The sequence below is a fragment of the Loxodonta africana genome, chromosome 14, assembly GCF_030014295.1.
Source record: "Loxodonta africana isolate mLoxAfr1 chromosome 14, mLoxAfr1.hap2, whole genome shotgun sequence".
Classification (NCBI taxonomy): Eukaryota; Metazoa; Chordata; class Mammalia; order Proboscidea; family Elephantidae; genus Loxodonta; species Loxodonta africana.
The window spans coordinates 77094757-77118509 of record NC_087355.1 but is presented as its reverse complement, the minus strand read 5'-3'; the positions used below and the strand labels follow the sequence as shown (position 1 = coordinate 77118509).

Sequence of the window (23753 nt, the reverse complement as noted above, 5' to 3'; positions counted from 1 at the left end):
GGAACAAATAAGGTGCTACTGTATATTCAGACTGTTAGCAAGACAGGCATATTTTCTGACCTCACAGAGAGATGGCTTTCTAGTGTGGGAGAAAGATGCAAAATCAAATAATCTGCACAATTAATATAAAACAATAAAACAGCTCAGCGTTGTGGAGAACAGCATGCGATAACCACGGACATGGTTTATATCAGGAGGGCAGGGAAAACCTCTTGAGAAAGTGCTGTCAGGCACGAGAGCAGGCCTGGGAGCCCAACCAAAATCAAAACCAGGCCCTGCCCCAACATAGTCTCGGAGCTCAACGCCAGGTGGCCCCAAGTGACCTGTGTGCCCATGGCACCTGTCATGGGAACTGCCACTCTCCTTCGGGGCAGCCCAGAGCCAAGGAGAACATCTGTCCGGAGGGAGCGGAGCTTCCAACCTCACAAGCTGCCAGGTCAGGGCCCGGGAGACCCGCCCCTCTGCCCTCAGCTCCAGCTCTCAGCAGCCTGTGCTGCCAAGCGCAAGCTCCGTCCCTCAGCTCGTGCCTGGTTCCTACTCCTGCCTGCCGCTGACCTGCCACTCAGCCTTCCCCTGAACCATGACCTGTACTCAACTGTCCACACTAACCAGCCATGCCCGGAGGTCGAAGTCCATGCTGCCCACCTGGCTCTGCCCAGAAGCCTTCCCCCAACCAGCATTACCCCTAGCATTTACTGAGCTCCTGCGGTGTGCCAGGCACAAATTAGTGTATACTTTGTGATTCAACACCAATCCTGTGAAGTGTGATAATACCTCACTCTGTTTAATAGGCGGAGTCCCTGGGTAGTACAAATAGTTAATGTATTCGGCTGCTAATCGAAAGGCTGGAAGTTCAAGTCCACCTAGAGGCACCTTGAAAGAGAGGCCTGGAAATCTACTTCCAAAAAATTAGCCACTAAAACCCGAGGCAGCACAGTTCTACTCTAACACACATGGGGTCACCACGAGCCAGAATCGATTCAACAGCAACTGGGAGTGGATTGAATAGAGAAGGGAAAGGAGCGCAGCAGCAACTTCCCAGAGTCACATGGTGGGTATGTGTAAGAGATTCAAACCCAGGTCTGTCTGGTCCACAGATACTCTGTTAACACTCAACTCTGGCAGCCCTAACCATAGGGTCTTGAGTTGTTTATAGCTCTAAGCATGATGCCAAGAAATCATCCCCTACGTATTCTCCCCCAGTTAATCTCCAAGGCAGGGGCTGCCAAATCTTAGTTCACTCGTCCTTCAGCACGGGAGACTATGTTTGTGTGCTGGGTGCTATAGTGTACCTGGGAGACACAGAGCCACGCAGAAGAGGCCCCTGCCTTCAAGGAGGTCACAGTTTAGCAGACGGAGATAGACACCTGAACCAGAAAATCCATAAACTGGACAGGTATTATCCACAAGTCAGCACAGAGAACAGTGGCAGCTCCCAGAAGCCATCTTTCCATTTCCATCTGCCTCCGCCAAGCTCCCAGCACCATGCCAGACATGCAGCGCGCACTCATTAAATGCTAGCTCCCTTTGACAGCTGCCCCAGGCACTGTGAGCCCCTACTACCCAGCCAAGAGAGTCATACCTAAAGCCCAGAAAAGAGCTTGACAGAAGATGCGTGAGACTCACGAACTAGGAGGAGACAGACGAGGACTTACGTTTCACAGGGTGCCCCCAGAGGAAGCTGGCAGAGACTCAACCAAACATCCCTGCCCAAGACCAGGACAGAGATCTCCGCCTTGCTAGGAAGCTTGGTTCTGTCCCCTGCAGGTATCCAGGCTGCAGGAATCCACGTGGAACTGACCAAGGACCTGTCTTCAAACCATTTTTAGCATCCAGAAATGTGCGAGTGTGCAGAATTCCACAGCATGCTTCCACCAGCATTATTCCCCGGGCAACCAAATATCACTGTAAATCCATCAGGCTCAGAAAATCCGTGAACAAGGCTCCACACAACTGGCAGGCATCTTTTTAATTCCCTTCTGGTCAAAAGATCAGCTCCAGGCCTGGTAGAAGGAAAAAAAAGCTTGTCACAATCATGTACCCAGAGCAGTAGTAACTCTTCCTTCTGTATGACCCCAGCCCCGAGGGCTGGTATTCTCTAAAGACTGAAAGAGGAACTCGCTAAAAATCATTTTCTATAATGCTGGCACCAAACAAAGGTAGGCTGGGGGTCCACAAAGCACCAAGGACATCTCAGACGACAACATGCATCTGTTTAGGGCGCCTCCAAACTAATGTGGGGGAGTTCCTGGGTGGTGCAAATGGCTAATGTGCTCAGGTGCTAATCAAAAGGTTTCAGTCCACCCAGAGGTGCCTCAGAAGGAAGGCCTGGCAATCTACTTCCAAAAAATCAGCCATTAAAAACCCTGCGGAGCAGAGTTCTACTCTGACACACATGGGGTCACCGTGAGTCAGACAACTCAACAGCAACTGGTACTGGCAAACCACCCTGTGTGGGCAGAGGGGACTGTGGTTCTTTCGTTGTAAAGGCAAAAGAAAAGCCCAGAAAGGGGGGTGATTGCTTACGGAGTTAACAGCAAAGCCAGAACTGGCACACAGCCCTGGGCTCCCCCGCAGCAGGGAGCGGTCCAGGCAGTGAGCCGAGGGGGTTTAGGTCAGCTGGTAGGAAGCGGTTCTTTGTTTTCTTTCTTTTTAAGGACAACCACAAAACCCTGGCATCCTTCCAGCCTTGTCCGGCACTGTGAGCAGCGCTGTGAGCATCTTCAGGGCAGGGTGTGAGGCCTGTTACTTTTTTGTTCATTCACTCAGCAACTACCAAGCACCCAATGGGTACCAAGCGCTGTTCCAGGTATCCAGGGATAACTTTTGTCTTTCCAACCCAGCATGCTTACATTATTCCAAAGATAACTGAGTAACAAATAGATCCACAGCACACAGGGCTTGAGGGCCAACCATTTGCCAGCCCACACCTATAACGATAACTGTCCTTTATTGGAGTTCCTGGGTGATGCAGTTAACATGCTCAGCTGCTCACTGAAAGGTTGGAGGCTGGAGTCCACCCAGAGGTGCCTCAGAAGAAAGGCTTGGTGATCTACATCCAAAAAAATCGGCCACTGAAAACCCTACAGAGCATGGGTCTATTCTGACACACAGGGAATTGATTAGACAGCAGCTGCTTTGGGTTTTTTGTTGTTTTTTTTTTTTTCTTCTGGTCCTTCACTGGGTACCTACTACTCACCCTGCTAAAAGCTCTGCCCCCACCATCTGATATGCTCTCCCAGGGACCCTGCAGCTACGGCACCTATTTTGCAGATGAGGAAACAGGAGCACAGACAACTACTTGCTTCAAATTAGTAAACGCGGAACGCGAATCTGAAGCTACAGGGTCTGTCTTTCACGTCTGCACCCTTATCCACCTCTCTTCTATGTGAGCAGCACTGCGCTTGGTGCTTAACACACAGTATTTTATTTACTTCAACTGCAACAGCTCTCCTTGTCCCATTTAAGTCCACCTGACACAGCCTTTAGCCCAAGAGAAAGCTGGGTGTCAATGGAAACTTTCTGTCTAAAAGCTGCCGCTAAGACAGTAGTAAAGAACAGGGGTTAAAATCTTAAGGTTTGAAGTCAGACTACCTAAGTTACTGTGGAGAAATTTTTTAACCCTTAGTTTCCTTCTCTGTAACACAGGGGTAAAGAACATCGACTTCCTTCACAGAACTGCTGTGGGACGGAGATACAATAATCCACAGAAAGCACTTGGCACGCTGAAGGGCACGGACTAGGAGGGCAATGTTAGCGATTACTGCAGGCGTCAAACAGAAGACGCCTTCTGCGAGCCGAAGGCAGAACTACACCAGCACTGTCACATGTCTCTTCATTCCTCAGCTCTTAACACCATCACATGAGCTGCCAGCCCGGAGCAGCCGGCCCAGGAGCGGCCCCATCCCGGGATTTCAGGGCTGGAGTGTGCTCAGCAAGAAGGGCTGCTTAGAGCAGGAAGGGGAGTGGTGATTTATGGCGCCGTTAATAGCAGGAGAGAGAATAGGGATACAGATGTTAAATATTTACTGAGGCCCGCAGGCAAGTTTGAAGCCAAGTTTGTTTTGTCAGGGTCGGGTCCATTAAAGTTCTGTCACCTGAGGAAGAATTATTACATGGTCCGCTGAGTATTACTGCAGCAAAGTGGTGGTCCCTGACCAAGGGCGGCGGCAGTGTGGGCCCTCAGGTAACAAGGGTGCCACCACTCCCTCGGTCGCCAAGGCTGCACGACGCGGGTGCTGTATACCACGACTTCTGTTATCATCAAATGGGGTGCTGCTCTCTCAGGGAGCATTTCGTGTCTCTGCTGCTTCCTGGCTGTGTGACTCCTTGCAGGTCACCCGCTCTCTACAGCAGAGTGGCTAAAAGCAAAAAGACAGATGATACCAAGGACTGGCTTCCACATGCGACAACTGGAGTTCTCAAGCGCAGCTGGTGGGCAGACCTTCTGAAGAAAAACAACCACTTTGGGAAAGTGTTCTGCACTATCTAAACCAGAAAAACAAAAACTCATTGCCGTGGAGGCAATTCCGACTCATGGTGAGCCCATGTGTGACAGAGTAAAACTGTCCCGTAAGGTTTTTTTGGCTGTAATCTTTATAGAAGCAGATCCCAGACCTTTCTTCCATAGCGATGCCAGGGGTGGGGGGTTTTGAACCGCCGACTCTACGAACGTGGAATACCTATGCATACCCGATGACCCAGCAAGTCTGCTCCTAGGTAAAAGCCCACAGGTATGTCTACACGTGTTCACCAAAAGACATGTCCAAGGATGTTCACCGCAGCTCTAAACATAGAAGCTCAACACTGAAAACTACTCAAACACCGTCAACACCAGAATGCATTTTTACATCACACAAACATGGAATATCTACAGCAATGACAATGATCAACAACCACACACAATATATGAATACATCTCCCAAATTTTGAGTAAAAGAAGCCAGACCCAAACCAAATCAAACCCATTGTAGAACTGGTCCATAGGGCTTTTCTGGCTGTAATCTTTATGGATTTATTCCTCAATGAGATGGATTGAGACAGCGGTGACAACAAAGGGCTTAAACATAGCAACAATTGTGAGGATGGCACAGGCCTGGGCAGGGCTTCATTCTGTTGTACACAGGGTCACTATGAGTTGGAACAGACTTGACGGCACCTGAGAACAACAGCAACAATCTTTATGGAAGCAGACCGCCAGGCTTTTCTTTGGCAGTGCCATTGGGTAGGTTTGAACTGCCAACCTGTACGTTAGTAATCGAGTACAAACTATTTGTACCACCTAAAAAAAAAAAAAAAAGCCCATTGCCATCAAGTCGGCTCTGACTCATAGTGACCCTACAGGACACAGTAGAACTGCCCCATAGAGTTTCCAAGGAGCATCTGGTGGATTTGAACAGCCGACCTTTTGGTTAGCAGCTGTAGCACTTAATCACTATACCACCAGGGTTTCCAAGAAGCCAGACACACACACAAAAAAAATTTTTTTTTTTTCATTTTAGTTATTAAAAAAAAAAAAACCTGTTGCCTTCGAATTGATTCTGACTCACAGCAAACCTATAGGGCAGAGCAGAACTGTCCCATGGGGTCTCCAAGGAGCAGCTGGCAGATCTGGACTGCCGAGCTTTTGGTTAGCTCGCTATAGCACTCAGCTACTTAGTTATAGTAAGCACATACGCAGACTAAACTCATCTATGCTGTTAGAAGCCAGGACGTGGTTATCCTGGGGACGGGGGACAGTTGGTGATGAGAAGAGGTCATGAGAAGCCTACAGAAATGACGGTAAATGTTCTATTCATCTAGGTGCCGGTTTCACAGGAATGTCCAGTTTGTGAACACATACCAGGCTGTATACACGTCCCTAGGTGGTACAAGAAAACCCTGGTGGCATAGCGGTTAAGAGCTATGGCTGCTAACGAAAAGGTCATCGGTTCGAATCCACCAGGTGCTTCCTGGAAACTCTATGGGGCAGCTCTACTCTATCCTGTAAGGTCACCATGAGTCAGAGCCAACTTGATGGCAACGGGCTTGTTTTTTTGTTTTTTTTTTAGGTGGTACAAATAGTTTGTACTTGACTACTAACCTACAGGTTGGCAGTTCAAACCTACCCAATGGCACTGCCAAAGAAAAGCCTGGCGGTCTGTTTCCATAAAGATTGTTGCTGTTGTTCTCAGGTGCTGTCAAGTCTGTTCCAACTCCTAGCGACCCTGTGTACAACAGAATGAAACCCTACCCAGGCCTGCGCCATCCTCACAATTGTTGCTATGTTTAAGCCCTTTGTTGCCACCGCTGTGTCAATCTATCTCATTGAGGAATAAATCCATAAAGATTACAGCCAGAAAAGCCCTATGGACCAGTTCTACGCTGTAACACATAGTGTTACCATGAGTCTAAAATGACTCAACAACAATGCATTTTTGGTTTTTTTAATCAAGTTCTATGTATACTTACAATATGTATACTTTCCTTTATGCATATTACTTCAATAAAAAGAGTTAAATTTTCTTAAATTATGAAGCGGTGTCTCCCATAGTACTGAAGACATTGGAACACGCCCTCAAGGCTTGGGAACGGGCAGCATCCAGCTTCCCTGCCCTGTGCTATTCTCACGTCCGGCTGCCTGAACGCTGACCCTGCCTCACAAGTGCTGAGGGCCATGGCAAATGAACCAGGATGGGGAACACTGAGTAAGTATGTCCTGGCCCAGTGACATGGACTCGCCCCACAAGCAAACACAGATCCAACCCCATTCTCTCAGCTGAGCTCCTCTCCTCTTTGCCTCCAAGGCTGTCAGGCCCAAATGTGTCACTTCCTTTTTGACCTTCTCTACCAGGTGTTTCCACCAGCTGAGCTTCCTGAAGAGGACATTTTGAAGAAAAATAAAAAGCTGGCTGCCTCTATTTCTACCCAACACCAAGAGAGGATCTTTTCCCATCAACTGCACCTAAATACAGAATGGACAGCTGCACATGACAGAGAGAGATGGGTGCTTCCACAGCAAGAAAACTAAAGGTATCCTGACTTGGCACCAACCACCAAACCAGTTACCATCGAGCTGACCCCAAGTCATGCCGACCCCATGTGCATCAGAGTAGAACCTGCACTCCACGGAGTTTTCAATGGCAGATTTTTCGGAAGTAGATTGCCTGACCCATCTTCTAAGGCGTGTCTGAGTGGACTCAAACCTTCAGCCTTTTGGTTAGCAGCTGCACTAAGGAGTTGGTAGACGGCTTGCACCACCCAGGGCCTTCTGAGTTGTCACAGACTGGAAACCCAAGGACAAGGTACAGAATTCAAAAGGTTGCGTGAGGCAGCCCCAGCATCAGTTGTGTGAGGAACACAGTTTATGTGTGGTGGCAGCCAAGGCAAGATCTGTCCGTGTGTGCATGGCTGTCTTCCTTCCCTCTTTGCTTCTATTTCTCCCTGACTCTGTGTGCGTGTGTTTCTCTCTCTCGCAGAAGTGATCAGTCACGTTGTTAATTTTAGTACCAGCAAGAGTCAGCAGATGTTGACTATCACACCTCTGAAATCTAGCCAAGGGGCAGCAACACTAGCTGCAGGAGACGGTAACAGTTCTGTGGGGTAAGACTCCAGTCATTAAATCTCACAATCCCAGCTTGCCACAGGCCCTGCCTCCCATTCTCTTCCTTTCAGGTGTGTGAGGTAAGGTTTCTTCACATCTGATACCACAAAGGAAGGGAGAAGCAGCAATTCCTCTGATTTCTCTGTCATCCCCCAAAGACCTGGTGCTTCGAAGATCTGCTCCCAGAGAAGGCGGGAGCTGTGTGCCTCTGGACAGACTCTATTTTTGCTTAATTCACTTCCTCCCTAAAGTGCGCTGGGAGATGAGGGTCAGCGGCTTTGGAATTCGCAGCTCTTACAGCACAAACTCCCCGTTGCGCTCACTGGATATCTGATTCAGGGGATGCGTGAGTGAGGGGGACCAAGGGGGAGCTTGGAGGCCAAATACACCAGCGTGTGTGAACACCAGTCCAGGTCTGTCACTGGCTGTGTGGCCCTTAAGCTCTTTTTGAAAGTGTTTTCTCATCTGCTTAATTCTGAGGATTATATGTGGATGAGAAACCACATATACAGAGGGTGCAGCACCCGCACCTGCACAAAGTCAGCTTGTAATACGAGCAGAGAGCTCAGCACCCAGGCTCTATAGTCACCAAATGCTGTCGAGTGGATTCCCACTCATGGCGAACCCATGTGTGTCAGAGTAGAACAACGCTCCACAGGGATTACAATGGCTGATTCTTCAGAAGACTGCCAGGCCAAGTGTGTTAACTGTTGGCACCACCCGGGAACTTCTCAACAGCACAGAACTACTATGATTGTTGTCATCCCCATGCGCTGGACTTGGGAGATACCAACTGAATCCAGTCGTGCTAACTACGCTGTGAAGGGTTTCATGAGTCCCTGTACTGGGCCAGGCACTGTAGGGCTGCACCAAGAGGAGCTGATGTCGCGTGAGGCCTTCCCCTGCCAGGCACCTTCACCTGCTCACAGCTCTGACAGGTTCGCTGAAGAGAGCCATTCTTTAAACACTGACATTCACATTTCCTGCTGACTCCAGAAGCCGATTTACGTCCTGCAAAGCACCTGGGAATTCACCAGGTGTTCAATAAATGTTTACTAGCATGGCGAGCAATTAATTATGGCTATGTATTGAGTCCACCACCCACCTGTCAGTTTGTCGTACTACAGTGGCTTGTTTGTTGCTACGATGCTGGAAGTTGTCCCATCAGTATTTCGAATACCAACAGGGTCAACCATGGTGGACAGGTTTCAGGGAAGCTTCCAGACTAAGATACACTAGCAAGAAAGGTCTGGCAATCCAATTCCAAAAATTAGCCAATGAAAACTCCATGGATCACAGCAGAATATTGTCCAATACAGTGCTGGAAGATGAGCCCCCTAGGATAGAAGGCACTCAAAATACACAATGGCTGCAACAATGGACCTGAGCATAACAACAATCATGAAGATGGTGCAGGACAAGCAACATGTTGTTCTTTTGTACATGGGGTCACTGTAAGTCAGCAACTAACAACATACTGAGTACTCACTACAGCAGACACTTGCTAAGAGCTGGAAATGACCTCAAACGAGAAAGACGTGTTCCCTGCCTTTACAGGACTTTCTGTCTATACCAAACAACCCAGAGAAGGAAACATGCAGACAGTGCACATGCCTACACCAGATTTGTTTGGTGATGCTCAGGGCACATGGAGGGGTGGGAGGAACCGGGGCAGAGGAATGGCTAGGCTTGATGAATGACAGAGGCCCCAGCATGTCAGAGCACGAGAAACCTCGGAAATAAACTGGTCCAATGCCTTCACAAAACTGCAGGGGAGCATGGCCCAGGGAAGGGAAGCAATTTGCCCAAGATCACCCAGCAGATGCAGAATGAGAACCAACCTCAAGCGAGAACGGTGGGCTGGAGGCAGAGTGCGGAGTGAGGACCTGTTCCTCAATGTGGTAGGCGTGTCAGCACTCGGCAGCAGAAGAGAGGCCCAGCCAAGTGGGTAATAATTGCATTTCCTGAGCACTTGCTATATCCATTCATGTAATCCCCAACAATACTACGAGGTATGAACTCACAAGCAAGGGCACTGAGCACAGCAGGGTAGGGCTCTGCCCAGACCCAGACAAATGGTAACGGACACAGCTGAGACCGGAGCCCAGGCTCTCTGCCTCCAGAGCCTTCTTCCTTAACTACTAGGCTGATCTCCCTTAGGAAGATGCTGTGGTGGGAAAGACTAGGGGCAGGGTGGCAGGCTAAGAACCTTCTGGAAAGAGATGGGGAGGATAGGGGCTCTGTTGCTGGAAACGACAATACGCAGAAATCCAGGGACATCTGCCACATCCATGGCAGAAGCTGATCAGAGTGGCCCACGGCAGCAGCAGTAAGGCCCTCAAGTCACCTATGACATGCTTCTCCATGCTGGCTCCTTGGCATGGTGGAAACTGTATTCAGGTGTGGCCTGAGGCCATAACACCATTCCCACCAGGCTCAGGGTTGCTTCGAAGCCTGATGGCTTCTCCCACCCTGGAAGTGAGAAGACAAATGCCCCTGGAGACACCTGTGTGTGGCATCCAGGAAGAGCTTGGGCACTTCTCATAAACAGTCCTATAGATGCACCCACTAGGACTGAGCCCCCAAAATTCACGGGGATATGACTGGCCTAAAAAAGGATTCCTAGTGGGTGGGAGGAAACCTTGGTGGTATGGTGGTTAAGTGCTATGGCTGCTAACCAAAAGGTTGGCAGTTAGAATCTACCAGGCACTCCTCGGAAACTCTTTGGGGCAGTTCTACTCTGTCCTATAAGGTCACTATGAGTCGGAATCGACTCAACGGCAAGTGGTTTTTGGTTTTGGTTTAATGGGTCGGATTGGAGCCCTGGTTGCACAGTGGTTAGGCATTTGGCTACTAACTCAAAGGTAGCCAGTTCAAATCCACCAGCAGCTCTGCAGGAGAAAGAAGTGTACTGGGCTTCTGTCAAGATTTCAGCCTTGGAAACCTTATGGGTCAGCTCTATTCTGTTCTATAGGGTGGCTAGGAGTTGGAATCAACTCAACGGCAATGAGTTTTAATGGGTTTTTAATCTTTATAGAAGCAGATTGCCAAGTCTTCCTCCTGCAGAGCCGTGGGTAGGTTCGAACCACCAACCTTTGGGTTAGCAGCTGAGCGCTGAACTGCCTTCAGCCACACACTAAACAGCTGCAAACCCTTGCACTTCAACGCTTTGAGTCAATGTCTCTGTCTGCAAACTAGGCTTGTCTTGTAGAGGTAGGGGAAGATCAGAGACAACACAGCGGAGCCCCCACACACAACAGGCCCTCCACGAAGGAGAACCTCCCCTGTTTAGTCGGTACTCACCTCCACTTTCCTTTACCCCACAGCTTGAAGGTGATTAACATACCGAAAGGAGCTGAGACAAGTCCGGAACGCTTTCCCTCTATAATTGACAACCCTTCAACGTTTGGGTTTCTTTAAACTTCCTTTGTTTGGCCTTGCCCACAAAACCCCTCTAGGGAAAGATCAGCAGAGTCCCGAAAATCAATCACATCCCCGTGAACAAAAGGGGCAAAGTGCCATGAAGCCAAGCCACCCCACAAGGGACTCAAGGAGACAGTTGTTTACAGACCAGCAGGACCTACCCTAGGAGGCTCATGACACGGGGCACGGAGAGGGAAGTTCCAGGATACACATGTTCTCTACGAAATTAACTGAAGGAGACTCACGATCTCACAGTGGTTCCTGCAGGAAAGCACTTAACCTTCATTAGGAGAGAAAGCACACTGAAGGGCTAAGATAAAACGTGGTCCCCAAACCGCAGTGGAGCACTAAGAACTTCTGGGATGCTCCACAGACCAGGTGGGCTCTAAGAGGTATGTAATTTGGGAAAACGGAAAACGACCTTCGGGAGTAGAGGTGGTGCTCAAAATAAGGAGGGAACTGCATTTATTAATCACCAATCCCAGAAGAAGCCCCTTAAAATTCCCATTTAATCCCAATAACCCTTACAATCAGAGAGGTGAACTTTAGATCCCAAAATTACAGGAATGGAAGCGGAGGGAGGGTAGGCACCTTATCCAAAGTTACCAAGGGGGCAAGAGGTGGATTCAAACTCAGGACAGCTGACTGTAAATCTCCCCCAGGACCTTCGCTGCACCAAATCCTGTCTCGCTTTAGGACTGGGGTCCCGTTTAGAGCACCCTGAGCCACACTCCTTGGGGGTGGGGAGTCAGTTTCCTCAGCATGGGCCCGTTTCCTCCAGAACAAGCTTCCTGCCGTGCCAGCCCTCTCCACATCCCACCGCACCACACATTCCATAAACACCACCTTTGTTCCGACTGGTCTTTAACACCTGGATTAGCTGGGCTTTCGGGAGGTCATGCGCCTGACTTCGGAATGTACTTGACTTTCACGGAAACAGGTCTTTACTCCGAGTCACACGGGCGAGTTTCACCGAGTAAACTTCTCCAGCCATCCTCCTCACCCAGGGGATCCAGATAAATCCAAGGTAAGGGAGGCTGGGAGGAAGAGGGGGTGAAACAAATTCAACAGCCCTAGAACCAGGAAGGAGTTCCACTCCAAGGTCCCCCAAATGCTCTGCGGAGGAAACTTCCAGCAAGATATCTGGGGAAGCTTACACTATCCCCGCTCACCCTCATCAGAAGGCAACCCCACTTAAGTCCCACCTCGTCAGCATCTGAGAGCCCAGGAGATGGGAAGAATTACGGGCAATACCAATGTTATCTAGAGAAAGAGCAAGGAGAAGAAGGGAGGGAAGGAGGGGGAAGAGAAAGAATGAGAGGAGAGGACAGAAAGCATCAGATAATAAGCAGAAGTAATAAAACTAAAAAGCCAGACTTGGTGAACTTAAGTCCCCGGGGCTTCGTGGGAATGGAGTGGCACTACAGCATTCGTGGCAAGCCACGTGTGACAGTACACACACACACACACACACACACTCAGGCATGCACGCTACTGTCCGGGGTGTGTATGTGATTCACTCCATGTTTACCCAGTGCCTTCCCCTGCCTTGCCCTCTGGACCAGTGGGTCTCAAGTTTGAGTGTGTACAGGTATCACTAGGGGCAGAGGGGCAGGGGGCTTGTGACAGTACAGATCGAACAGGCCTGCCTACAGCAATTCTGAGTCAGCAGGCCTGAGGTGGGGTCCACTGAACAGGTTCCCAGGTGACTGTGATACAGGGGGGCCCAGAGGTCACAGGGAAACCCTGCTCTGGAGTTAACTGCTTAGGAAATGAAAGATCTCTTTTTCCAGCATGAGGCCTTTGAGATACAATGACGGTATGGGTGGCTGTTGCTGGGAATGGGTAGGGAGGGACAGGTGGCCCTCCCTAAGCCCTGGTGGCACAGTGGTTAAAAGCTCGGCTGCTAACTAAAAGGTTGGCAGTTGGAATCCACCAACTGCTCCTTGGAAACACCATGGGGTAGTTCTACTCTGTTCTATAGGGTCATTATGAGTCAGTTTTGAAGCACTGCTCTGTGCCAGGCAGTGTGTGTGTGTGTCTGTGTGTGTATGCCTGTGTGTATGTACTGTGCTCCTGACAAGCACGTCTCCCCTTAGCCTCACTACATCCCTGGAAAATTGTTACTAGACGCATTTCACAGATGGACAGCTAAGCTCAGTAGGGTCCCTCAGCCAACGTCACACTTCCACATAACTAGGAAGTGGCAGAACATGGAACTTCCTTTTGTCTCAGAGGGGGAAAAAAAGGAAAGAGATGCACTCCAAGTTCTGGAACTATGGAGTGGTTTGGGGGGAGGGAAGAAATGGAAATGGAAAACAAATTACTAAGTACGTATTACCTGCCATGATCTGCCACACAGATGGTCTCTTTCAATCCTTCAATCAGTCCTTTACAATTCTCATCTTACAGATGTAGAAACATAGGCTCAGAAGTATGTCTAGTAAACACTTATTACTCAGAAAAAATATATACTAATCGGAAAAAACATTAGAGAGAGGGAAAAAGCAGAAACCACACTCCCTAGCCTCTTCGTATGGCACAAGAGGTCTGTGCTCAACCACTAACCTAAAGGCTGGCAGTCTGAAACCATTCAGCGGCACCTCGGAAGAAGGGCCTGGTGATCTGCTTCCACAAAGATCGCTGCTGTTAGTCGCCATGGAGTCAACCATGACTTGCGGTGACCCCCACTTAGGCAAAGTAAACTGCTCCATAGAGTTTTCAATGCTGTAACCTTTCAGATCACCAGGTCTGTCTTCCGAGGCACCTCCAGGCAGGTTAGAAAAGCTAACCTTTTAACTAGTAGCTGAGCACTTAACAATTTGCACCACCCAGGGACTCCTTCATAAAGATTTTATCAAAGAAAATTCTACAGAGCAGTTCTACTCTATAACACTTCAGTTCACCATGAGTCAGCACAGACTGGACGGCAACGGGTTCAACCTCTTGCAATGGCTCAAGGGAGCCAGCAACCTTGGGAAACACTGGCTCACATAAACCGTAACACTGACAGGAGAAACAGATCTCAGAGATGGTGACAGAAGAGGATGGCACATGGCCTTCTATGGTCACAGGGTAAGCTGGCAGAAGAGTTGAGATTAAAACACAATACTCTGATTTCTTTCCCAGGCACCATGTAAAATTCAGCTCAGCTAACCACAACTCACCTCATCATTATCTTACTTCCTCCACTATAAACACACAGGTACCTAAACAGGCCGACATCCTGAGACACACGCACCATGAGAGCATAATAGCATCTCCAGCAGGTACAGCCCCAGCCCATCCAGCCCAGGAGTCTCGCACACAGGCACCTGGTGGGCCACCAAGGCTGCATGGGCATGGGAAGGGCCCTGATGGCAGCCCAAGTGCCCAGTAAGCTGGGTTGGAGACCAGTCACTCCCTGCGGGCTGGAAGGGCTAAAACGGCTGCCTCAATGCTGGGGAAAATAGCATGGCAGTTACCCAAAAAGTTAAACACAGAGACACCATATGGCTCAGCAACCCCCCTCCTGGGTATACACCCAAGAGATGTGAAAACAGCGACGAGAACACATGTGCACCGATGTTCACTGCACCACTATTCACAGGTGTCAAAAGGTGGAAACAACCCAGATACCCATCAACAGATGAATGGAAAAACACAATGCAGTACATACATGCAATGGAATATTACTCAGCCATAAAGAGAAATCAGTCTTGATCAGGGCTTCAAACAGGTTCAGAACGGTTCAGTAATTTTCGAAGTAAACAAGAGCAGTGTATGGGTTGCATAGCAACCAAATCTGCTGCCCCCGGGATTTTGATCCGAGTAAGAAACAAACAGTGGTGCCCCCCTCGATGATGGCGGCCAACCTCACCGATTTGAATGTGTGTCACTCTCCACAGCCCTGCCAAAAATGCAATCTCCCTCATCAGGCTCCAGAAACTTCAGAACCTATGCAGGAGATTGGATTATTCGCAGGACCGCTGACAGCGACACACATTCAAAGCCATCTTCGAGGGGGCCTACTGGGGTCAAAATACAACTGGCAACAGATGTGGTTGCTATGCAATGTTTACGCTGCCCTTGGTTTGGTTATGTCAGCAATTACTGAATGGTTCCAAACCAGTTCGAAGCCCTGTTCCTGATACATCCCACAACTTGGACAAAGCTTGAAAACATTACGCTGAGCGAAGTAAGTCAGTCACAAAAGGGCAAATGTTGTATGATCTCACCAGTATGAAGTAACCAGAACAAACACATGGAGATCAGAGTTTAATATGGTTACTAGGGGCGGGAAGGAGGGGAGATAGAATGAATTATTGTTTAGGAAGAAGTGAATTTTTGTTTATAGGGATGGGAAGTGTAGCAGAGGGTATTGGTGATGGTGGCACAACATGACTGACATAACTGATCTCACTGAAATATATACATAAAAAATGCTGAAGTGGCAAATGAGGTGTTATCTACATTTTTACAACAACTTTTTTTTCTTTTTTTTAAGGGCTGCCTTGAGAAGACAGCACCCACCTGAGGGTCTGAAAGACGCACAAACAGTGCTTAAGAGCTCAGCTGCTAACCAAAAGGTCAGCAGTTCGAGTCCACCAGCCACTCCTTGCAAACCCTAGGGGCAGCTCTGCTCTGTCCTATAGGGTCGCTCTAAGTCGGCATCTACTCAACAGCAGTGGGTTGGCTTTTTGGTTTTGTGAAGAGGACGAAACCTTCCTTTTCTAATCAGGTCACTTCTCTGTCTCATGCCCACAGGGCTACAGGGACTGCTTCCCAAACAAGCCAGAGGTGACATTCACAGCTCCTGTCCATGGAGTACCTTTCAGGTGGGAGGCAGGCTGCCAAATCACTCAACACCTCTACCAGGGAGGAACCAGCCCCACAGCCAAGCTACAGATGAGACCACACAGCAGGAATAAAAGGAACTTCCATGGAGGCCCTAGAAGCAGTTCAAGCTCTCAACCTTTCATTTTCAGCTGCAGCCACCCAGCGTATACCCTGTGCTCTGGCCACACTGGACAGGTCATGCTATCCCTCCAACTGTTCACCCCCGCCCTCCTCCCACTGTGAACTTCTCCGCATCCTGCTGGCCTCTCCTCTCTGTGTAGCCTTCTTTTCATCGCCCCCTTGGACTCACAGTGGAACCCACTGCCCCAGCCGAGGCGCACTCACAGCATAATGAGACACCACATCAGCTCTGAGTCCCGACTCTGATCTCCACTGCTCCGTCTGCTCTGAAGCCGAGACCCAATACATGGAACTCAAAGGTTCTAAAAGTGCACGGACCTTGTTTTCTCTCTAACTGTAGCCCCCACTGAACTGCCATCGCTTCTATGGACCCCTGAGCTTCCTCAGCTCCGAAGCTGCGAACACCATCATCCTTCAATTTTGTTCCCCTCAGAACCTACACTGTGGCTACTTAATAGCTGGTAGGTGCTCAATTAACGTCCAGCCCGGTATTCATCTACTGGGCATTTGGTGCAAACCTACTGTGTGCTGGTCACTGTGCTTGGCCAGAATGATGGAGTTTTGTTTTGTTTTTCCTTAAGGGAATATGACAAAAATATTTTTTTAAAAAAAAAGAAGTAGGCAGCACTCAGTCGCTGGGTCAAAGGAGTGAAGCAGGGAAAGGCAGCAAAGACTCGGTAACAGAAACCTCCTCTACTAGAGTCACAATAGCCAGGTCTGCAGTGGCCTCCTTGCTTACCAGGTGACACCAGGGGGGTTGACCACATTTCTGAGCTTCACCTGAAGGAGCCCTGGTGGCACAGTGGTTAAATGCTCAGCTATTAAGAAAACCCTATGAGGCAGTTCTACTCTGTCACATGGGGCCACTATGACTCAGGATCGACTTGACGGGACACAACAACAACAACAACAAGCTTTACTTGGAATCCCTGGGTGGTGCTAACCAAAAGGCTGGAGTTCACCCAGAGGTGCCTCAGAAAAAAGGCCTGGTGATCTACTGCCCCCAAAATTAGCCACTGAAAACCCCATAGAGCACAGTTCTACTCTGACACACCTGGGGTTGCCATGAGTTGGAATCAACTCAATGGCAACTGGGTTGTGCTGGTAAACTTCACTTTCACCTCAAAAATTAACAACTGCACTTGGTGGCACAGTGGTTAAATGCTATGGCTGCTAACCAAAAGTCAGCAGTTCGAATCCACCAGCTGCTCCTTGGAAACCCTAGGGGGAGTTCTACTCTGTGCTACAGGGTCACAACAGGTTTGCTTTGGTTTACTTCATACGGCTGCTGGGAGGATAATATGAGATAATCAGCACAAAGTGCCCAGCAGGTCTTCACACACAGAAAACACTCAATAAATATCAGCTACTATGACGACCACCTAGCAGCTCAATGCCTGAATGTTAGCCAGGTTTAGCTCTCAGCAGCTAAGAATGCACCTGAAAAGTGAAAACACTCCCTGTACTTCCAGAATGTAAAAGGAACCGCCTTTCCTTTCACTTTCCAAATTAGTCAAGGATGAGAGTGTTGCTCTTAGGTTAATTCAAAACGTCAGATAAATGCAAGCTGTGTTTAATGAGCAGACAGGAAGCTGAGTTAAACAAAGTGTGTGTCACAGGCAGCTCCGAAGTCTGCAAGAAAGAGCATGCATAGGGACAGAGCCTGTCCGGGCTTTTTCAGAACCCTCTGAGGACACTCACCAGCCAGAGGAAGGCTGTCTTTGAATGCCACTGACTCCCAAGCTGGACTCCTGCTGCTCCTTGTCCTCACCTGACCCAGGGAGGTTAACCAGGCAGGCCAGCACTCACGCAATGAGGGAGAGGAAGCCAGGAGCCACGCAGGGCTGAGAAGCAGAGCCTGAGGTGCAGCCAGCAGCAGATTGGGACCAGACAGGACTCTTCCAGCCACTTTGTTGAGTCTCCCGTGTCCAGACTCCTAGGTGGAAGTGAGGGGTAGGCCGGGCGGGAGGGAACAATGAATGTTTATTAAACTCACAAAAGGCCAGGGACTGCCCTTGTCTTAGTTGCCTAATACTGCTATCACAGAAATACTACAAGTGGGCGGTTTTAACAAACAGAAATGTAAACAGCTGAGGAGGCTAGAAGTCTGAATTCAGGAAATCGGCTCTAGGGGAAGGCTCTCTCTCTGTCCACTCTGGAGAAAGGTCCTTGTCTCAGCTTCTCCATCCTTGCAGTCCCAGGGCTTATAGACTGGTCTACCTCCATCATCTTTAAATAGTGTTAAGTCCTCCCGCTGTGTCTGCCTTCCTCTATGCCTAATTTGGTCTTGGAACGCTGGTGGCACAGTGGTTAAGACCTTGGCTGCTAACCAAAAAGGTCAGCAGTTCGAATCTACCAGCCACTCCTGGAGCAGTTCTACTCTGTGCTTACAAGGTCACTGTGAGTTGGAATTGTCTTGATGGCAACGGGTTTATATTGCAAAAGTCATTGGTTTAAGACACACCCTACACTGATATGGCCTCATTAGTATAACAAAGAAGACCCTATTCCCCAATGGGATTACATCCTCATGTATGTCGTTGCGTGTGTCGTCCAGTCAATTCTGACTCATAGACACCTCATGTGACAGAGAACTGTCCTATAAGGTTTCCTCGGTTATAATCTTTACAGGAGCAGTTCGCCAGGTCTTCTCTCCCTCGGAGTGGCTGGTGGGGTTGAACCACCACCCTTTCAGTTAGTAGCTGAATGCCTAACCACTGCTTCATCAAGGCTCCTTGTCCACATGTATAGGGCTTAGGACTTACAACTCATATTTTGGGGGCATAATTCTATTCCTAACAGGCCTGGACATCATGTCATCAAACATATCCCCTCTCACAATGGCCCTCACAGATGTCAGCACTGTCCCCCGATTTGAGACCTGAAGAAACTGACCGGTTGGTCAAGCTCAGATTTCACGCCAGCGTTTTCTGAGGCCTCCCGTTAAAATATTCTGCCAGCGGGCAGGGATGACATCACACGGAATGCTGCTTCCATACTTTCGACATCTCTGTGATGTCTGAGCTTATTTTTAACGAGCATTGTTTTTAATAGGACCAGGGGGGAAACCGCAGGTGTTTTCCTGAGTTTTATTTCTGCATCAACACCGGGCACGAGAATTTGCGGACATTCTTCTCTGGGTGCCAGAACAGTTACTGGCTGCGGCTGCAAAATCACCAGAGAGTGGACCCCGATCATTTCTTTCCATGACCTGTCTCACACTACACTGAGGGGAAGTCACACACATCACCAAGGTGGGTACCTGATTCTGACTGACACTCAGTAAGGACAGATGACGCACAGGGAGGGGTCCCACGCCTCCAGCCACCAGCAGCAAGACTTGCCAGCAGAGGCCCAATGGGCTGACCCCGCGCATCACACACACCTAGGGTATGAAGACATGAAACCCAGGCATGTCTCACCTGAATCTACCTACCTACCACCAAGCCTCCTTAATGCAGCAGCCACGGCTGGGAGGGAACAGGACGTGGGGAGAGGAGGATGTGGGTTCTGCTCCAGTTCTGGGAAATGACCACAGGACCAAAATAACCCAAGATAAAATTTCCTCATCTGTGAAACAGGATTGTTTTGACGCTGGAGGGAGATCAAGTTCAATGCCACCTCCAAAACTCTTCAACCCAAAGGACCTGTACCAGCAACCGAGACCTAATGGGTTGGAGGGACTCTGCGTGTGTGTGTGTGTGTGTGTGTGTGTGTTGGAGATGGAATTTCTCTTTTCTCTGTAATGTTTACTTAATTAGAAAATCTTCCGTTCTCATTCACCACCCCGGATGAGTAGCCTCCACCTTGATGCAGAGTTCTGCCATCCCCTGGGAGCACTCCCTGGGCATGCAACGGGCAGAAGGGCAGTTGTATGTGCTAACACTGGGCCAATATGTGGTGTGGCATCCCCTAGTTGAGAGTGGCCCTTTTCAGCATACCCCCTCGTGTGCACCTGGAAGGAGCCACAATCTGGCAGTGACCATCCCTCTGCGTTCCCTGCTTCTGCTGTGCTCTGGCTGTCTTTACTGTCCCTGGGGAGTTGCCACTGAGCCCACTTACAAGGTAATCCAGAAGGTAGTCCAAAAGGACAGGCATTTTCAGCACGTCACCTTCTGGGCTTTGACCCACTCCTGTCACTGGACAGAAGAGGAGGAAGACAAGAGGAAGGCCTGACTGTGATGGCTCCACGCTGCATTAGAAACAGATCAGGGTGTTCATGCAGCAACACTACTCATCTCACTGGCAAACAATAATAATAAGGGCTGATGTTCTTGGGGCACCAATCATGCACTGAGTTTAATTATCACATTTACTCATCACCACAACCCCAGAAAAGTTACCACTTTACAAATATGGCCACCACGGGTAAGGCTAAGCCTCTCACCTACGGTCCCATTGGTAGTAAGTGGGCAAAATGGGTTCCTCTAACAGAAGGGGATGTCTGTCTAGACATTTTGAGTGCTCCCATAGCTTCGGCCAGGGACTGCTGAATGAAAGGACCAGTCCACAGCATACTTTATCTTTCCTTCCTTCAACAAATATTTACCCAGTGATATTCTTAAAGCGGGGTCACCCATGGTGGACAGGTTTTCAGCTGAGCTTCCAGACTGAGACAAACTAGTAAGAAAAAGTCTAGCGACCTACTTTCAAATACTAGCCAACGAAAACCTTATGGATCGAAATAGAAATCATCTGATGAGAGTGCTGGAAGATGAGCCCGCTAGGACTGAAGGCACTGAAAAATACTCAGTGGGTGGACTGACACAGCGGCTGCAGCAACAGGCTCAAGCGCACCAACAAGTGTGAGGACGGCGCAGGGCCAGGTGGTGTTTTCTTCAGCTGTGCACAGGGTCGCTGTGAGTTGGAACCAACTCGACGGTACCTAACAACAACAACAACAAGCTGCAACGACAGACTTGAGCATACCACCAATAACGAAGATGGCACAGGACCGGGCAACGCTTCATTCTGTTATACAGGGGGTCGCCAGGAGTCGGAGCTGACTCAAGGGCAACTAACGACAATCTTAAAGGGAAGTGCTATTCATTCTCCCCCTCTCCTTTTACCATCCAAGGGAGTTTGGCTCTATGTTGGTTGTCTAAAATTCCTTCTATTATATTCTTCTATCGTTGTTGTTGTTAAGGCCCCCGAGGCAATTTCAACTCACAGAGACCCTATGTGACAGAGTAAAACCGCCCCATAGGGATTCCTAGGCTGTAATCTTTACGGGAGCAGACTGCCAGGTCCTTCGCCCATGGAGGTGCTGGGTGGGTTTGAATCTCCATCCTTTCTGTTAACAGCAGAGCGCTTAACCATTGCACCACCAGGGCTTTTATTACGTATCTACTATAAAATAAAATCTGTACGTGACAAACACTCTCAAACTTTCAGATTATGGAGCAGCAGGGAATGGTAAAAACACCCAGATCCTTAAGCTCTCAGGAAAAGACAAGGAGGAAGAATAGCCTAATGGAAAATGACGGGTCTCTTCAAACATCTTCTTTCTCCCTCTGACTTTGTTTGTCCAATACGACAGAGCTTCATATTAAATAATGAGACTTACATAATTAACAACTGATGACATCAGCATCATTTTGTTATTTAATAATAAAGAATAATAATGTTGGCGTCATGATTTAGTAACGAGCACTGAAGTAATTAATTGCACCATGTAATACGCATCGTACACGTTTGTGTTCACTCATTCACTTGAGTCCCTCCTGAACTTGGCCCCCAGGCATCTGGTCAATGTCATCTCTGCCGTCAACACTGTCTAAAGCTGCTTCTTACTAACCTCGGTGACCAAATGCAACCCCCAAATGCCAAAGTGTACGTTAGGGACACAGCAGTACCTGTGGATATGTTTTGGGGAATAGAGTCCTTAAAGTTTCGTAAACTTTTCACAGTTACACAGATGGGCAGGATGAGGAGGCAGGAAGGGACAGGAGCTGGCTGAATGGACACATGAACCCACGGTAGAAAGGGAGAGTGTGCTGTCACATCGTGGGGATTGCAACTGATGTCACAGAACAATATGTGTATACATTTCTGAATGAAAAATTAACTTGAGCTATAAGCTTTCACCTAAAGCACAAAGAATAATAATAATAATAATTACATAGATGGCACTAAAATGATTGATGCATTAAAGGGAGGGAGGACCAGAATACAAAATTCTATCTGCAGGACCATTAAAAAAAAAAAAAGGTGTTACAGATTCAAACGATAGGAAATTGGTTAAATAAGCCATAAAAAAAAAAAAGACCCAGTACATTTATATGATGAAATACTCTGCAGCCATGTAAACTGTGCCCCAAATTCTAGAACTATTGGCAGTGTTTATTCCTGGGTGGTGGAATTAGCATTTTAAATGTGGCATGTCTTTCTGCTGGCATATCTCTTCCTTAAAAAGGAACACAGCAGAGTGGAGCGTAGTGAGGGCCACAGAGCAGAGGCCACACTGCCTGCCTGGGTTGAAAACTCGGCTTCACCAACAGCTGGCTATGTGACCTTGGCCAAGTCCCCTAACTTCTGTCTTAGCACCTCCTCACCAGGCCACTATAGAATTAAATGAGTTGATATTTGTAAAAAGGAATCCTGGTGGAACGATGGTTAGGTATACAGCTACCGCCTGATAGGTTGGCAATTCGAACCCACCAAGCAGCTCCACATGGGGAAGACCTGGTGATCTGCTTCCATAAAGATTACAGTCAATGAAACCCTATGGGACAGTTCTACTCTGCCACACAGGGTCACGATGAGTCGAAATCGACTCAATGGCACCCAACGACAGCAACATTTTAAAGGACTTAGAACAGTCCCTGGTTCACAAGAAGTACTATGTAATTCTTTGTTAAACAATATAAATACTTATTTTCCAATAAGAAAGAAATTTAAAAAAACTGTTGGTGGAGAAGGACAGAGGGAATCAATGAGGCACAAAAATAGGGCCACAAGGACTAGCCCGTTGCCTTTTTCTTTAACTTGCCTTTTATAATGGCTGAAGGTGGACTTCCCACCCTCAGTAAAGGCATAATTTAAATTCCACAGGAAGCGGTTCACAGTAATTTCATTAGGGGGCGGAGGGTAGGCGGCCTCTAGGACATTTACATCAAGACAGATGCCCCATTAAGGGTGACATTTGAGAAGATCTCACCTTCTGGTCCTAGGAGTTCCTGCCCTCCCCCCTCAGCACATCTGCATAAAATATGAGACGGCTCTGCTGAAGGGTGTCTTCACAGTTCCCATTCACCAGGAGCCCAGGCCAGCCCAGAGGGCAGTACCAACCCAATGGCTGGGCCTTTGTCTGAGAAGGGTGAGGAGGGCAAGGATGGAAATGTGGAAAGAAGTGCTGGGTCAGCGCTGCCCTCCTGAACTCAGCATCCTCTGGGAGCGCTCACTCGCAGGAGGCAGGCTCGGGAGCGTCACTCATTGTTATTCCAGCCCGGTGTCCCAACGCTGCAGAGGTTTAAGCACTTGAGATCACAGATAACTCCCCACAAAACCGCTCACTTCCCATTCCTCCAACTGGGGGAGAGTGAATGGGGTGTCCTAGGTGGAGCAGCAGATGGGTCTGATTTGCACATAAAAGGGCTGCCGCACTGCAGAGTCCTAGTCTCTTCCCCTTGTAATCTCCCAGGCAAGTGCGCCCTCCCCCTTCATCCTGCCTGACAGCTTGACCTTGGCTGAGGCCAAGCACAAGCCTGGGCAGCATCCAGGCCATTCCTAGCATTCTGTGGAACAAGCCGGAGGAAGGCTGCAGGCAGCTCCGCAGCAGGACTGAGAA

General features: G+C 48.8%; 1 protein-coding gene across 16 annotated transcripts in view; it reads right to left on the bottom strand.

The window, feature by feature from the left end:
- MYC (MYC proto-oncogene, bHLH transcription factor) overlaps positions 1-23753 on the bottom strand; it is a 295153-nt gene that overhangs the window by 154824 nt on the left and 116576 nt on the right. For all 16 annotated transcript variants that reach the window (XM_064268071.1, XM_064268070.1, XM_064268074.1 and 13 more), the window contains exon 6: positions 1656-2003. The gene's annotated coding sequence lies outside the window, so the exon portion shown is untranslated. The remainder of the gene's footprint in view (positions 1-1655; positions 2004-23753) is intronic.